Source organism: Canis lupus, chromosome 10 (assembly GCF_048164855.1).
Source record: "Canis lupus baileyi chromosome 10, mCanLup2.hap1, whole genome shotgun sequence".
Taxonomy (NCBI): Eukaryota; Metazoa; Chordata; class Mammalia; order Carnivora; family Canidae; genus Canis; species Canis lupus.
The window spans coordinates 27,578,452-27,596,234 of NC_132847.1; the positions used below are offsets into that span (position 1 = coordinate 27,578,452).

General features: G+C 38.4%; 1 protein-coding gene across 6 annotated transcripts in view; it reads left to right on the forward strand.

The window, feature by feature from the left end:
• The window catches only part of CTNNA1 (catenin alpha 1), a 184,932-nt gene that overhangs the window by 39,605 nt on the left and 127,544 nt on the right, over positions 1–17,783 (forward strand). The window lies entirely within an intron of this gene.

Below are 17,783 nucleotides of genomic sequence, written 5' to 3' on the forward strand. Positions count from 1 at the left end.
AGACACAGGCAGAGGGAGAAGCAGGCTCCATGCAGGGAGCCTGATGTGGGACTTGATCCTGGGTCTCCAGGATCACGCCCTGGGCTGCAGGCGGCACTAAACCGCTGCACCACCGGGGCTGCCCAAGTACTTCTATTTAGTACACGTTTAAAAAAAAAAATTTTTTTTTGTAAAGGGCCAAATAGTAAATATTTTATACCTTATTGGTTTTAAGGTCTCTGTTAACACTATTCAGTTCTACTGTCGTGTTAGGAAAGGATGTATAAGTAATATATAAATAATTGGGTGTGGCCATGTTCCTTTAGAACTTAAAAAACAGATGGTGGGCCTCATTTGACCCATCGGCTCTGGTTAGCTGACTTCATATTAGGGTTTTCACAGAGTTAAAGATAGGAGCTTACTATTTTCAATAAACAATTTAAGTATTTATTTATAACACTTTTGAGCCAAAAGTTAAACTTTTTACATTTTTGAGTTTGTACAAAAGTGCTGTGTTTTCTGCACAATCATCATTATAAATGGAGACTTAAATATGTTTTTCAGCATAACTTAATTTTCTTTTTGTATTTGCCCCTGATAACATCAATAATAAACACAAACATAGGAGTACATTAAAACCTCACCATACTAACACCGTCAGTAGGCAAAACATTCACATGCTTACACATGGCTACTCTACCTCAAGGCAGTGGACGCGTGAGCCTCCTGTGGTAGTTGGTAGCCAATTACCATTTGCATGCCATCCTAATTCTTGTGATCTAGGAGTTTCATTTTACTGCCAATCACCTCTAACTAGTTATTGAGTTAACTACCTACCTTATGTGGGCTGAGGCATATGCATGCCTCTTAGATGTGCTCTTTTTTCTTGGAGACCCTTTCTATCCCTATGCCCCCTACTCCAATTAGGTCATTCTTACTTATACTTTCTTTTCCTAGCTCTTTTTTTTTTTTTTTTTTAATTTATTCATGAGAGACCCTGAGAGAGGCAGAGATACAGGCAGAGGGAGAAGCAGGCTCCATGCAGGGAGCTCAATGTGGGACTTGATCCTGGGACTCCAGGATCGTGCCCTGGGACGAAGGGCAGACGCTCACCCACTGAGCCACCCAGATGTCCCTCTTTTCCTAGCGCTTATCACAGTGGTAATTAGATAATTGGTGTCTTTCCCTTTCTAGGCTCCAGTAGGACAGGTTCTATGCTGGTCTGATGACCAATCTCTCAAGCTCCTGTCATGGTACCTGGTCTGTGATAGGCACTTAATTGTTTGGGGAGTATACTTGACCATATTCTCCAAGAAGTGTGTGACAAAAAAGGTTCTTGTCTCAAAAATTACAGTGAGTTTTTCCTTCATAGTGCCAAATGTAAATACAGGGGTAGGTTTAGAGAATCTTTCTTTAAAAAAAAATTGAGATACGATTCATATAACATATGAATGTTATAAAACTCACTCCTTAAAGTATATACATTGGTGGTTTTAGTAGATTCATAGAGTGGTGCAGCTGTCATTATTATCTAATTCCAGAATTTTTCATCTCCCCAAAAGGAAATCTTATATTAGCAGTGACTCCTCATATATACATATATATGTGTGTGTGTGTGTCTGTGTGTATTTTTAACAATACCTAAAAAAGAGTATCAGTGTATTTTATGAATGCTTGAATAGTAAGTACTCTGATGAAAAAAAGAGGGCTCTTAGCTGGGTAGGAGATATCCAAAGGATAGAGATAGAAAGGGCATTAATGCTTGAAAAAGGACAGACGTTAAAAAATGCTTGAAAAAAGACAGACCAGTGATGGTAAGTTGGAAGTAGAGTGATGAGGAATAGTTTTTACTAGAACAGAGTTATAAAAATCTTCTAGTTATATTTCATGATTGGGTCTCAGACACCAAGACCAGAGACTTTTGCATAATGGACATTTCTGGGTGGTTGAAGGAGAAGACCCAAAGAAGCTGAGGTACATGTTGGTGTACTCCTGCACTGCTTCTGAGGGTAATGTGTTGAGCAAAGTGGGTGGATGATAGGTGTACTGGACATTAGTATGTTTCCTGGGAAAAGTCTCACGTCACAGAAATCACAGTGCGGAAAGAACTGGGTGACCATGTGGTCTCTGAGGAGAGACTGTCTGCTAGCAGATAGGAGGCTGTTTTTCGAGTTTGTCCCAGAGCTTATATTAGGACACCTGGACATGAAAAGTAAGTAGCATGAGTAGGAGAGTAAGCATGGGGTTGGAAAAGCTTTCAGAGGTGCACTGGCTCTTGAAAGGTGAAAGGAGAGGAGAAAAAGTCATCTAGTTCAGAAAAACAGACTATGTAAGATGTGCATGGGGAATAATTGGGCCTAGATTGGTCAAGGGTGCTGGGAGAAAAGGTTAGAAGGAGAAAGGTTGGATCTAAATTTTAGTGGATAGTTTGGAATGCCAGGTGAAGGAGGGAGAATTCTCCAGGAAATGATAGGGAATCAGAATTCCAGGGTTGGAATAGTGTGGTCTCAAGGTTCAGGTTCCCCTATACTTGAATATATCTAATGACACAGGACTTGCTAACCTCTGGAAGCAGCTTTTCCCAGCATTGCTTTATGTTTATTTTTAAAGCTCTTTTTCTTCTTAAATTAAACTGAAATATGTCTCGTTAACATTCTTCCTGTTTTGAGAAGTTCTGCCATCTGGGTGACATGGAATATGAGGAAGAGGGGTGTTCTGGGAGATGAGTCTCTCAGCTGTGTGCAGGAAGAGTTAAATGGGTTGGGAGAGGCCTAGAGGCAGAACCAGTAGTCAGGTGACCATCACAGTGGTCAGGGGTTAGATGGAGCTGTTAAGGAAGGGACTGCTGTAATCGTCAGAAAGGAGAACTGGGCCAGTTCTGCAGGTTAACTGCCAGCTTGGCCTAAGCAAATAGCTGATCTTCTTTATAGATAAAAATGAGGGGCCAAGTGTGTGAAAAATTGTAATAATTTATTTTCCTGTAAGTTGAATCATTTAGGGTATATGTTAAGACTGTGTGTGCTCCTAAAAAACTTCAGGGGATTTACCTACTATTAGCATATTCTCCTTAGCTTAGAGCCATTAAGATTCTGCTGTGCCAGTTCTCAGTCAAGTCAAAAAAAATTCTGTTAAACTGTTTGCTTTAGTGTTTATTTACGCTAATAAAAAGTCACTTTTTAGTCACAGGTGAATTTTATTTTTCTTAACTTTTAATTTTGTATCTCAGGAATTTCCAAAGATAGCACAGAGTGGTTCAGTGTATCCTTTATTGAGTTTCTCCCAGTCGTTTTATGTTAAGGAACTGTGGTACAGTATGAACACCAGGAAATCCATACTGGCACAATATACCTGTATAACTCTCTGGTTTTATCACTTGTGTAGATTTGTGCAGCCACCAGTGCAATCGAGATACAGAACTATCACCTTCACCATAGTAAAGTCGTCCCCCATGCTTACCTCCATATATTTATAGTCACACCCATTCCGCTTACACTCCCCAGCACCCCTAACCCTTGTCAGCCAATCTGTCTCCATGTCTAATTCTGTCATTTCAAGCAAATGTATAAATGGAATCAGACTGTATATGACCTTTGAGATTGGCTTTTTTTAGTCAACAGGAGGCCCTTGAGAGCCTTTTAAGTTGGTATATCAATAGTTTGTAACTTTTTGTTGTTAGGTAGTATTCTGTGACTGCTTCATGGTGTGGATATAGCTTGTTGTTTCATCCTGTTAACAAGTGTTTTGCATAGTAAAGGTCTTTAGTTTGAGGAAGTCCAGTTTATTGACCTCCTACTTTCATGAATGGTGCTTTTGGTATCAAAGAAGTCTTCACCAGGGTTTAGTCAGGAGGATTTTCTATATATATATAATATATATATATATAATATATATAATAAAATATAAAATATTTATATTTTATATATATTTTAAAGTTTTTTAGTTTTATATATATATTTTCTCTCTATATATATATATTAAAGTTTTTTAGTTTTATGTTTTACATTTAAATCTATGACTCCTAAATAAAATCTTAAAAAAAAAAAAAAAAAGGGCAGCCCCGGTGGCGCAGTGGTTTAGTGCTGCCTGAGCCTGGGGTGTGATCCTGGAGACCTGGGATCGAGTCCCATGTCTGGCTCCCTGCATGAAGCCTGCTTCTCCCTCTGCCTGTGTCTCTGTTTCTCATGAATAAGTAAATAAAATCTTAAAAAAAAAAAATCTATGACTCCTCTTGTGTTAAATTTTGTATAACATGTGAAGTTTAGGATGTGTTAACCCCCTCCCGTCCCCGCCCCATGGACATCTAGTTCCCCCATTACCATTTGTTGAAAAGGCTCTATTTTCTCCATTGAATTGCTTTTGCACCCTTGTTAAAAATTCGTCAGCTGTGATCGAGTGGGATTATGTCTGAGTTCTTTATTTTGTTCCATTGATTTCTGTGTCTTTCCTTTGCCAATACCCACGTAGGCTTTATTGCTATATCTGTGGGAGACTGAGAATTGGGTAGAATGATTCCTCCCATTTAATATTTTCCTGAATTGTTATTCTATCTCTTGTTTTTCCATATAAATTTTAGATAAACTTATCTGTATCTGCAAAAAATCTGGTGTTTTGATAGAATTACGTTAAACTTGTAATTAATTTGGGAGAATTGATATTTTTAGTGTATTTAATCATCCAGTCTACAACAAAAATATTCCTTCTATTTAGATCTTTTTTTGATTCTTTCATCAATGTTTACGTAGAAGTCCTCTATGTTATTTTAGATTTACACTATTACATTTTTTAATGATTATAAGTAATATTTTATATTTATATAGCTTTGTGTTTCCTTTCAAGTCTTTGGCTAAATGCATATGCATTTTACTCTAGTTTTTTTTTTTTCTTTTTTAAGATTTTATTTATGTATTCATGAGAGAGAGATACAGGCAGAGGGAGAAACAGGCTCTATACAGGGAGCTCGATATGGGACTCAATCCTGGGTCTCCAGGATCATGCCCTGGGCTGAGGGCCCAGGCTCTAAACCACTGAGCCACCTAGGCATCCCAGTTTTTTTTTTTTTTTTTTTTTTTTTTTTAAGATTTTATTTATTCATGAAAGACACCCAGAGAGGCAGAGACACAGGCAAAGAAGCAGGCTCCATGCAGGGAGCCTGATGTGGGACTCCATCCCAGAACTCTGGGATCACGCCCCGAGCCAAAGGCAGACAGACGCTCAACCACTGAGCCACCCAGGTGTCCCCATTTTACCCTTGTTTTAATTCTAGCCGTGACAGCATTTTATTTTCTTGTAAAAAATTTTACACTAATTAGAGGAATTTTTTTTTTTTTAGCTTAGTGTAACTTTGGAATTTATAATGTTTAAAACTATTTTTTAGGGCAGCCCAGGTGGCTCAGCGGTTTAGCACCGCCTTCAGCCCAGGGTGTGATCCTGGAGAGCCAGGATCGAGTCCCACGTCAGGCTCCCTGCATGGAGCCTGCTTCTCCCTCTGCCTGTGTCTTTGAGCCTTTCTCTCTCTCTCTCTCTCTCTCTCTCTCATAAATAAATAAAATAAAAAAAAACCAAAACTATTTTTTTAAAGGATTTCTTTTTTTTTTTTTTAAAGATTTTATTTATTTATTCATAGACACAGAGAGAGACGCAGAGACACAGGCAGAGGGAGAAGCAGGCTCCATGCAGGGAGCCCGATGTGGGACTCGATTCCAGGTCTTCCAGGATCACGCCCCAGGCTGCAGGCGGCTCCAAACCGCTGTGCCACCGGGCCTGCCTCCCAAAACTATTTTTTATTAAATAATTTCCCAGTTGGACTTAAAAGTTTTTATCTTTTTGATATCTGTGCAACAAGACTGTTAAAGATAAGCTCACCAATCAACTATAGCTACTAAGATCAAGCAGATGCTAGCAAACTGAACAGTTTTAACTCCATTTTTTTAAAAATTTTTATTTATTTATGATAGTCACAGAGAGAGAGAGGGGCAGAGACACAGGCAGAGGGAGAAGCAGGCTCCACGAACCGGGAGCCCGATGTGGGATTTGATCCCAGGTCTCCAGGATCGCGCCCTGGGCCAAAGGCAGGCGCCAAACCGCTGCGCCACCCAGGGATCCCTTAACTCCATTTTTTTAGTAGACCAATATTACTGTTATTTTGCTCTACACTGACAAGATATTTTCTACAGAAAAGATGGTTCTTTTAATGACTGAGACTTAGTATTGAATGACATCAATTGCTCTCAATAAGTTGAAGTTCTACTTCCATGCAAGGACAAAACACTTGGACTATAATCAAAGCTTACCTGAAATGGAATACCAATTCAAAAGCCAGAACTTGGGGGGAAAAAAAGCCTCCAAAGAAATCTTAAGACAAATACTGTCTAATATAAATAAACATGAAAAAGGGAAAACTATAAACCAAACATTAAAGTATTTGATTTTTATTTATTGGACAAGTTCAGTAAAAGAAATTTACTCTATTTTCACCTTCTAGCCATTTGAGAAGATCTATCTGGTTTCACTATTAAATGTTTTCTCAAGTGGTGCCTGGGTGGCTCAGTGGGTTAAATGTCTGCCTTTGGCTCAGGTCGTGATCCCAGGGTCTTGGGATAGAGCCCCACATCTAGCTTCCTGCTCAGTGGGAAGCCTGCTTCTCCCTCTTCTGCTTGTGCTCCGTCAAATAAATAACATCTTAAAAAAAAAGTTTTCTCAAAGGGTGCCTGGGTTGTGTAGTCTGTTCAGCATCCAACTCTTGGTTTCTGTTCAGGTCATGATCTTGTGATCGCACGATCTCAGGGTCATCAGAGTTGTCCAGGCTTTGTGCTCAGGGTGAAGTCTGCTTTAAGACACTCTCTCCCTCGCTCACTGCTGTTCCCCCTGCACACTTCCAACCCCATAAGACCTCTCAATCCCTGAGAATGTGGTAAAATTCCAATCAATAAGAAAAATAACAGGGATTCAACCAATCAATAAAGGAGGATGAAGAAGATTAGATTAGAAGAACCTTTCTTTTTTTTTTTTTTTAAGGATTTATTTATTCATGAGAATACACACAGAGAGGAGAGAGAGAGAGAGAGAGAGAGGCAGAGGCAGAGGCAGAAGCAGGCTCCCTGCAGAGAGCCCGATGTGGGACTCAATCCTGGAACCCTGGGATCATGACCTGAGCCAAAGGCAGATGCTCAACCGCTGAGCCACCCAGGTGCCCCAGCAATGAGGATTTTTAATTGATATTATGAGTCATTTTTTACTTTATTTTTTTATTTTATTTAAAATGTTTAAAGGGACATTCTTTTGTTTATCTTGGTAATTGTGTGGTTAAAATTGAGGACATAGGTGCCATCTTCTTTGGTATAGCTTGAATCATTTGTATATATAGAGAAAAATATACACATATATGGAGAGGTATTTGCACATGTATGTATGTGTATGTATTTTACATATATATATATGTGTGTGTATGTATATATATTTTAATGTTATGAATCTTGGCAAGGCAGCTTTAAGGAAAATAATGATGTATTTTATCCTTGACAAAAGGATATTGAGCACAAGCTGTCAGGTTCTCAAGGCATAATTTTCTCCCTGGCAACTGCCTAGAGTTAGATTGAAGGTGGTAAAAATTGGTCTCCTGTCCAGGGCAGATGTTGACAGCCTCAGACTGATGTACTCACATCTAATATAGGCAGCCTAGAAGATAGATGTTAAAAGGCAGATGTGATCAGGACAAAGTAACTGTCAATTACTTCTTTGAGTAGGGTTTGAGAGGTAGACAGGAGACAGTGGAATCTGGGTTTGGGAAGTTGATGATGTGAAGACTTGAAGCATTGCTTTGTATGTGAGAGATGGCATTTTAATTTGGTCTTGTTAGTGTGATTTTAATCAGGTTGGAATCATGAACTCTATCTTATATATGGGCTCTTTGATATTTCACAGGAGAAAATTGATAAGTATTCCTACCCTGGAATGTTGAGTATGGGTTTCAAAAAGTGTTCTTAATGATAGTCTAGAAGAGCAATAGTAGAGAAATATTTAACATTTTGAGAAAGATAAAAGTTAATTAGGTTTTCAGATTAGTATGATCATTTTCTTCATTAAAGCTACCAAGAAATCTGCTTTTTTTTTTTTCTCATACTCTTGTTTTGAGTTCTGGCATCTTTGAGTGTTGTCCTGACTTTTCCCCTTGCCATCTTGGTATCATTTTCATCCTGTTTTCTCCTCTTATTGTTGTGGATGTCTTCTTTTATGTGCTCCCCTGATGGCTTGGTCTGATGTTGGGTCCCATTCCAGTTCCTTCCCTTGCCATGTTTCTGAGAACTGTGATTAATTTAAAACGTGCTCATTATTGATTCCCATTCCTCCACTCCCATCATTTAATTCATTTTCTCTTGGTCTTCATTTAACTTGAGCAGGAAAAGCAAAATATAAATTCCAAAAAATCATTAACTGCTTGTCATCTGTATGTTTTATGTCTTAAAGTTGTCTTTCTGACTTAAACTGTAAGTCTCTAGGGTGGAGGGTATATTTTCTTTGACTTGGGATGTGTCAAGCATGCTGTCTGCTTCTGGATCACTACCCTTATGTAAGCATATGCTGCTCTGCAGAGACTTGGTTTCTGGTATAGCCAGCTTGAAAGTGAGGAAAGGAGAGTCATTAAATTCTAATGTTTCTTTTTGGGTTGAAATTCTTCTTTTTTAATTCTGTCTCGTTACACATTTAATAAATAACACTAACCAACACAATAATACTTTTAAGTTATAGTGGGTAATAGTATCGACTTAATATTTTTGTACAGTGTAGCTGAGGAAGTTATCTTAGGTATTAAAATTTTGACTTTGGCATGACTTCAACCATGATGTTGCAGTAACGTGGTTTCTACTAGTTAATTTCTTAAGAAAGTGATTCCAAGTTGAAATGCATGTTATGCATTTATTTGAATGTGTAATCAGGAAGTAAGTGCCTCTCTTTGAAGTGTTTCTGAATAGCAGCAGGGCACACTTGAATTAGTAAGGAAAATGAGAACATGAATATGTGTGGTACTCTATTTTAACTTTTAAAAAAAATCCATTTTGTCGCCTGGAAAAAGAAATTTCAAAGCTCTTTTCGTTATCCCTAGGGGAAGAGAAGCGGTGAGTAGTTTGAGAGTTTTTCTAGGCACTCCCTGAGCTGATTCAGAGGGGTTTATAGTAGTTATATAAGATGACATAAATGTTTATTTCCTGGGTTGATCTTCAAAAGATGAACAGTTTTGTGAATTAAAAATGGCCCCCAGGAGTTCTATTAAAGCATCTGTTAGGAATTCTTTGAATCATTGTCATTTTTTTCTCTAATTATGGAAGTATTATCTAGAGGTCTGTGATTTTTGCCATATATTCCCCACTGATGAATGGAAAGGGGAAAGAAGATTAAGTGCTCATCTTCCTGTCAAGGGGCATATGGGTTATATCTGACACATACTATAATTTGTTTCCTTCCTGTAAGGACTGTGTAATGAAAGCTGTTACTCTTTGCAACAGTATTGCCATTTTATCTTTATTCACAATTGAGAAAAATACTTTATTACTAGATCCTGGAAAATGAATTTTAAAATTTGGATGCAGGGTGGGTGGGGCAAATTGAGAAATGGATGTTAATTTTCTTTTTTAAGATTTTATTTATTTATTCATGGGAGAGAGAGAGAGAGGGGCAGAGAGGCAGAGGCAGAGGGAGAAGCAGGCTCCCTGCAAGTGGGACTCAATCCTGGGTCTCCAGGATCACATCCTGGGCTGAAGGCAGGCGCTAAACTGCCGAGCCACCCAAGGATCCCCCACTAGCAAATAATTTTTGAAGCCTTGCTCCTGTCAGTTTATTATTATAATTGTTAAAGATTTTATTTATTTATTTAATAGAGAGAGGGAGAGAACATAAGCAGGGGAGCAGCAGCAGGCAGAGGCAGAGTGAGAGGGAGAAGCATATTCCCTACTGAGCAGGGAGCCTGATGTGGGATTTAATCCTAGGACCCTGGGGTCATGACCTGAGCTGAAAGCAGGTGCTTAACTGACTGAAGCACCGAGGTGCCCCCTCTCAGTTTATTATTTTGTAAAAATGAAATTGGTAGAATAACAAATAACTGTTATATCACTTTTTGGTGAGATCTATTAATCAGATATATTTAGTAGGCCTGCCAGTGGACCTAAAGTATTAAAAAAGTAACTTTCAAGAATTAGGAATCCCATGGTAGGGAACTTTTAGCCATTCAGATTCAAGGCTGGGTATTTTCTACTTTTCTCTATAAAAATGCCAAGCTATCAAGTGCAGGGTGATTTATAACTGATTTACTTGTGATGTTGGTTGCTTGCTCTTTTTTTTTCTTTCTCTTCTTCTAATTCTACTCCTTGGATAGAATTGAAACCTTTTTTTTTTTTTTTAATTTTATTCATGAAAGACCCAGAAAGCCAGAGGCAGAGACATAGGCAGAGGGAGAAGCAGGCTCCTTGCAGATAGCCCAATGTGGGACTCCACCGGGACCCTGGGATCTTGACCCTTGAGTCAAAGGCAGACGCTCAGCCACTGAGCCATCCAGGAGCCTTTGTGTTGACAGTCTTGATTTTATGGCACATAGAACACTGTTAGGGATTCTTTTTAAATTTCATCTGTTTTATATTATAGTGAATATACCATGCAGTGTGTAGTTAGTTGACTGGATACAGTTGGGACAAAGTGAGAAGACCTAGTTAGTTTTCACCCTCTAATGCTCACCACATGACTTTGGACAGATTGCCTGTCTGCTGCAGTTTTCTTAGTTTGCCTTGTTGTGTGCTGAAAGAATGTTTTTGATAACTCTTAAAACTTTGCTCTGTAAACTGACAGTTAAATTTTATTCTTTTTTTTTTCTTTAAGGATTTTTAAAATTTATTTGAGAGAAAGCATGTTAGGAGAGGGACAGGCAGAGGAAGAAGCAGACTCTTTGTTGAGCAGGGAGCCCGAATGTGGAGCACAGTCCCAGGACCCTGGGATTAGGACTCGAACTCAAGGCAGACGCTCAACCAATTGAGCCATCCATGCGCCCCAATTTATTGAAGAATTTTTTTTAAAAAAAGATTTAAAAAATTTATTTATTCATGAGAGATAGAGGCAGAGACATAGGCAGAGAGAGAGAAGCAGGCTCCATGCAGGGAGCCCAACATGGGACTTGATCCCAGGTTTCCAGGATCATGCCCTGGGCCAAAGGCAGGCGCCAAACCGCTGAGCCACCCAGAATCCCTGTTCTAAAGAATTCTTGATTCTTCTATTTATTTTTTAACACGTAGTAAACATCTCAAATCAGTCTTAGTGTAATGATCATTTTAGAGAGATGACCATTCAGCAGAAGCTTGCGGACCTTGTTTTTAGGTAATGGCTTATTTACATATTTGTTTATAGGTTTGTGAGTAGAGAAAATGTGAAGATTTTAATCTACCATATGGTTTATTTCTGATGTATTGTTTTCATTACTAATACTGTTAGCTGTGAAGTTAAAGATATGTCATTATGGCTTTGAGCTGGAAGAGATTAGGGTGGACGTATATGTACTGAATTTACTTTTCTTTTTTCCTGCTACTTATTTGTTGTCATTTGGCCTGATTTTAATTTGGACTGATATGCTAGCTGTAGAAGGCATGAGGCTATTGAAGAGGAACTTGTGTGGGAGTAAGAATTTAGAAGGAGGAAGTTTTGGTGAAAGAGATTAGAGTTGGTAAAAAAAAAATTGTGGGATTAATACAGTGATTATAAGTGATTAAAATTAAATTTAAAATTATCTACCATATTTGTCCATTTGAATGTAAGCTAATCATGAATGAATTTTGATTCATTTTAGTTGGAGTATAATTTTAAGAATCTACTTTAAGTTGATCCTGTTTAACCTGATCTGGGCCTTTTCTTCCACCTCCGGTTTTTTATACGTATCCCAGGCTAACTGTCTTTCATTTTCAGTAGCAGCTGATTCTGAGTTTATTCCACTCACCAGCCCTCACTTCCTTATCCACCCTGCTCAATGTTTAGGCTGAGCTTCATACTGTCTGGAAGCCAGCCTTTTGCTACCTCTGCTTTCACTTCTCATATGAGGGTCCAAGAACCTCCTTTTCCCCTTTCTTGGCTCTTACTTCCTCCTGTTGTCTTGAGTATGTATGTTCTGTTTGTGATCTAGAATCTTCATTTGTCAATTATGGGTCTTCTGTATCTTTTGCCTTCTTATCCCCCTTTATCTATAATTCCAGTAGTGGTAATAGATTCGTATGGGCATTCAGGCACTGTCATAAGCAGTTTATTGAACATTTTCTTCATCTCTTCATCATACAGCAACCCTAGGAAGTAGATACAGGCAATACTCACTTTTGCATGGTTCCACTATATACAGATTTCCCTTACACAGTTTCGTTAAATAATACCAGTCCTCCAGGACTTCTTGGTGGCTCATTCAGTTGAGCATCCAACTCTTGATAGCAGCTCAGGTTATGATCTGTGAGAAGGTTGTGAGATGGAGAAAGAACAAATTTGCTGGGCAGCCCCAGTGGCGCAGCAGTTTGGTGCCGCCTGCAGCCTGGGGTATGGTCCTGGAGACCCTGGATCGAGTCCCACGTTGGGTTCCCTGCATGGAGCCTGCTTCTCCCTCTGCCTGTGTCTCTGCTTCTCTCTCTCTGTGTCTATGAATGGATAAATAAAATCTTTAAAAAAAAAAAAAAAACAAATTTGCTAACAAAGCTGGAAGTGCAGCAAAACAACAAAAAGGGATAAGCTTGGAATTTAAATTTGAATATAATGTAAACTAAGTTATAGGAGAAATAGCTGACTGGAAATGTTGACACCACTGCTGAGGGATGCAGCTGTTTAAACAGGCAACTCTTGGTTTCAGCTCAGGCCCTGATCTTGGGGTCGTGAGATTGAGCCCCATGTGGGGCTCAGTGCAGTCTGCTGGAGATTCTCTCCCTCTGCCCTCCCCCACACTCTTGCACATACTTTCTCTCTCAAGTAAATATGTAGAAAAATCTAAAATAATAATTTAAAAAAACCTTCCCTCTCCTTCTGCCCTTTCCCTTTCCCCACCCCCCCTTAAGAAGTCTTTTTTTTGTTTTGTTTTTTTTGTTTTGTTTTTGTTTAAAGAGATTCTAGATATGCAGTCAGAGGGACTTAGTGAAGGCAGAGTTACTGACAAAGGAGTTACTGGAGGAAAGTGGCTGAGATGAAGAGTGATGGTGTCCAAGACAGGGTGGTGTGTTCAAAACCTTTACACTAAAGGAACTCTTTGAGATATTTCGTGACATTGAAAGTGCAAAGGATAAGATGTTGGAAACTGATCCAAATTTAGAAGCGTAGGACAATTTGCCCAGGGGCAGAAGAGATCCATTATCTGTATCCTAAATTAAATGCTGAAGAAGGCATGTGGTGTTCAAAAACTTTGTGTAGTTCTCTTACAAAGAAAAAACACTAATTCTCATTGTTTATAATGTTGTAAGTAACAGTGTATTAAATATTAATTATACTATTTTTTCATTTCTCTATATATTTATACTTAGTAGTAAAGGAGCTTTTAACATTTTGTCAAAAAATGTTAAAGGTCACAGGGTAACCATAATTTTCCAATTAAGTTTACTTTGCAGTGTTAGAGCTTGTATGGTTGTTTTTATGGACCTGTACTACTGTGCAAAGCGAGGATTATCTGTATCATCTGTTTTACAGTTGTGGAAACTGAGGCCTGTTTAGTGGCGAAACTGCAGTTTCTGTCTGTGTGACTTCTAATTTTATGATCCTATTCTTTGCTATTTTACTGCTACCCATCTACGCACATGAAGAAAGTTTCTTTAATAGGCCCATGATTTCTCCTGGTCACAGACCAGATTCTTCAAAGAGTATTCTTGTTCTGTTATCCTTGAAATCTGTCTTTTGCATTTCCCACAAAGTTGCTCCCTCTCATTCCCTCCTTATCAGCTACACTGGCTTCCTTGACTTTATAGGATTGTTTTTTTTTTTTTTTAAAGATTTATTTATTTATTCATGAGAGACACAGAGAGAGGCAGAGACACAGACTGAGGGAGAAGCAGGCTTTCTGCAAGGAGCGTGATGTGGGACTGGATCCTGGATCCTGGGATCACGCTCTGAGCCAAAGGCAGACACTCCACTGCCGAGCCACCCAGGTGTCCCTACAGGATTGTTTTTGTGTGCATCTGCCCTGGGTCCTTTGAGTTGGTACTCCCTCTCTTTGGAACTTTTTTTAAAGAGCCAGATTGCTCCTGTGTTTCCTTTTTTAAGACTCTCCTCAAGTGGTGCCTTTTCATTGAAGTCTGACTTGATCCCCGTATGTATGTATGTATGTATTTATTTATTTATTCATTCATTTATGATGTTAATGATTTTATTTTTTAATTTCTTTTTTTATTGGGGTTCAGTTGCCAACATATTGCCTAAAACCCAGTGCTCATTCCTCCAAGTGCCCCCCCTCAGTGCCCATAACCCAGTCACCCCAACCCCCCCCCCCCCCCCCCCGCTCACTTCCCCTTCCACTACCCCTTGTTCATTTCCCAGAGTTAGGTGTCTCTCATGTTTTGTCACCCTCACTGATATTTTCATTTTCTTTTTCTTTCCTTTCCCTTTATTCCCTTTTACTAATTTTTATATTCCCCAAATGAATGAGACCATATAATGTTTGTCCTTTTCCTATTGACTAATTTCACTCAGCATAATACCCTCCAGGTCCCTCCACGTCGGAGCAAATAGTGGGTATTTGTCATTTCTAATGGCTGAGTAATATTCCATTGTATACATAGACCACATCTTCTGTATCTATTCATCTTTCGATGGACACCGAGGATGAGCACTGGGTGTTATGCTGTATGTTGGCAAATTGAACTCCAGTCCCCGTATTTTAAATTATATATTGTATCCCCATTCTCCTTGTCCTTAACATCACTGCTGTTCTCTCTCACAAGTACTTTTGTTTCACAGCTTGATTGTGTTTATCATCTTCCCCTCACATTAGAATGTAAGCTCTCTGGAGGCAGGGATTTTTGTCTGGTTAGTTAGTTTTTTAAAAAAGATTTTATTTATTTACTTTAGAGAGAGGGAGAAAGATAGCATCTCTGCAGGGGGAGCAGCAGAGGGAGAGGGACAAGCTGACTTTACGCTTAATCCCCTAATCCTGAGATCAAGACCTGAGCTGAAATTAAGAGTTAGACTCTTTACCACCTGAGCCATCTGAGCACCCCTGGTTAGTTAATTTCTATCCCAAATGGTTAGAATGGTGCCTGGCTCCTAGAAGATATTCAGTAAACATTTGTTATTAAAAGGCATTAATTAATGCTCTTAAAGGTGGTTGTTGAACAGATAGATGCTCACGAAACACAATGAAGACCTTTTTCACTGTCTTCTCTTCTAATTTTACCTAATAATTTCTGCCAACCTTGTATTGTTTCCTAGTGCAAGCTGACGAAAGGCATTTTAGATATTTTACCTTGGTTCACCCTCATGGCAAAGTACTGCCTGTACTTTGGAAAGAAAAAACAGACAATGGAGTCTAGTCACATAGCTAGTAAGTGGAAAAGCCAAAATTTAGGCTTATCTCAAACTCCAAGGCCTGTGCTCTTTGAAGTCACTGCATTTGATACTCTTTAGGTCTTTATTGAGCCATAATTCACATTCCATAATATTCACTCTTTTAAAATGTACAGTTCAGTGCTTTTTAATATATTTACAAGGTTGTGCAGCCATTCACTACTATGTAACTTCAGAACATTTTCATTACTCCGGAAAGAAACCCCATACCTATTAGCAGTTAGTCCTCACTCTTTCTTTTTGCCCCACCTGCTGGCAACCACTAATCTGGCTTTTGTCTCTCTCTGGATTTACTTATTTTAGACATTACACATCAGTGGAATAATACAATATGTGGCCTTTTGTAACTGCCTTCTTTCACATAGTATATGCTCAGAAGATTCATTCAGGTTGTAGCATGTATCAGTACTTAATTCCTTTTTATGGTTAACTGTCGTATGGATAATACCACATTTTCTTTATCCATTCATTAGTAGATGAATGTTTTGGTTGTTCTCACATTTCAGCTATTGTGAATAGTGCTGCTATGAACATTTATGTATAAGTTTTTGTGTAGACCTACATTTTCAGTGTTTTAGGAATATACCTAGGAGTGGAATTGCTGGATCATACTGTAACTTTACATTTAACCTTTTGAGGGCCTACTAGAGTGTTTTCAAAGTCACTGCACCATTTCACTTTCCTACCAATGGAGTATGACATTTCCAGTTTTTGAACATTTCTCACCAGCATTTATTATTATCTTTGATTTTAGCCTTCTCAGTAGACCTGAAGTGATATTGTGATTTTGTTATATATTGCCTTTATGACTGATGAGACTGAGCATTTTTTCATGTACTTATTAGCTGTTCATATATCATCTTTGGAGAGATACCTGTAATGCCTTTGCCTATTTTAAATTGGACTGTCTTTTTATTTAGTCATATGAGTTCTTTTTATATTGTATCTGCTAGATTTTTATTTTATAGACCGTTTTCAGAAAATTTCTTCTGTTGATCTTTTCACTTTCTGGTGGTGTCTTTTGAAGCACAAAAATTTCAGATTTTGATGATGCTGTTTTATCTAGTTTTTCTTCTATTATTTATCCTTTTGGTGTCCTAGCTTAGAAACTGTTGCCTGTTCAGAGGCCATGAAGAAATATGTTAATGTTTTCTTCTAAGTGTTAATAATTGTAGCTCTTAAATTTAAGTTTAGATCTGCTTTGAAACTATATGGTGTGAGGTAGAGGTCCAAGTTCATTCTTTTGCGTGTGGAAATCCATTGTCCCAGTACTGTTTGTTTGAAAGACTGTTTTTTTCCTATTGAATGGTCTTGGCAGCCTTGTTGAAAATTCATTGACTATATTTCTGGAATCTCAGTTCTTTTCTTTTGATCTGTATGTATGCATTTGATTTTTTTTGTCACCTTGGTTCTCTTTGTTTCTTTTTTCAGAAAAGGAAGTCTTTGTCCTCTACTCCTAATTTCACAGTCTGAGGGGCTACCTTTTACCCCCTCCCCTTTTAAATCTTCATACAGTGCTCTTGCCCTTTTCTCTAACTACAACCCTAGCTTGAAACCTTTAAGTCACCTTTGATGCTTGCTTTTTCTTCACTCTTTATTATGAAAGGTTGTTAAATCATTTGACGCCTATCTTTATAATCTATTACTATTCTTTCCTGGGCTCTCACTTTGGCTTCTGACCCATCTGTGTGGTCAGATTTATTTTATGTGCTTTTGTTGGGTTAATCCTGTGTATCTGTGACTTTGACTTCCCTCTTTGGCTCAGGAATTCTTTGTACTTTTTGTCCATGGCTTTTCCATCCCCATCTTCTTTTTCTATACATGTCCTTCACATCCCAGTTAGACTGGAGGGTTCCGCCTCCAAATATGCCTTATTATTATGTATCTCGACTTGATAAGTGGTTCTAACAGCATAAACATTGGCATTACAAATCCTGGCTCTTCCACTTAGTGTCTTACCTGATAGTGTGATTAAGTTAGTTAGCCTTTCTAAGGTTTAGTTGTCTCATTGGTATAGATGGGCTAATACCACCGACTTTTGGGGTGATTTATAGGACTAAATAAAATATGTAGAGTGGATATATAATAAATGTTGGATATTATGTTGCTGTTCCTTTTGCTTGAGATGCTAACTTCCTTAATATTACTGCCAAGAAATCCTTCCCATCCTTTGAGAGCATAGCCTGTTTCAGAGTACCATGTTTCCCATAAAAACTGTTGCTGGCATTTCACTTCTTCCTCAGGCTGGTTGTTAG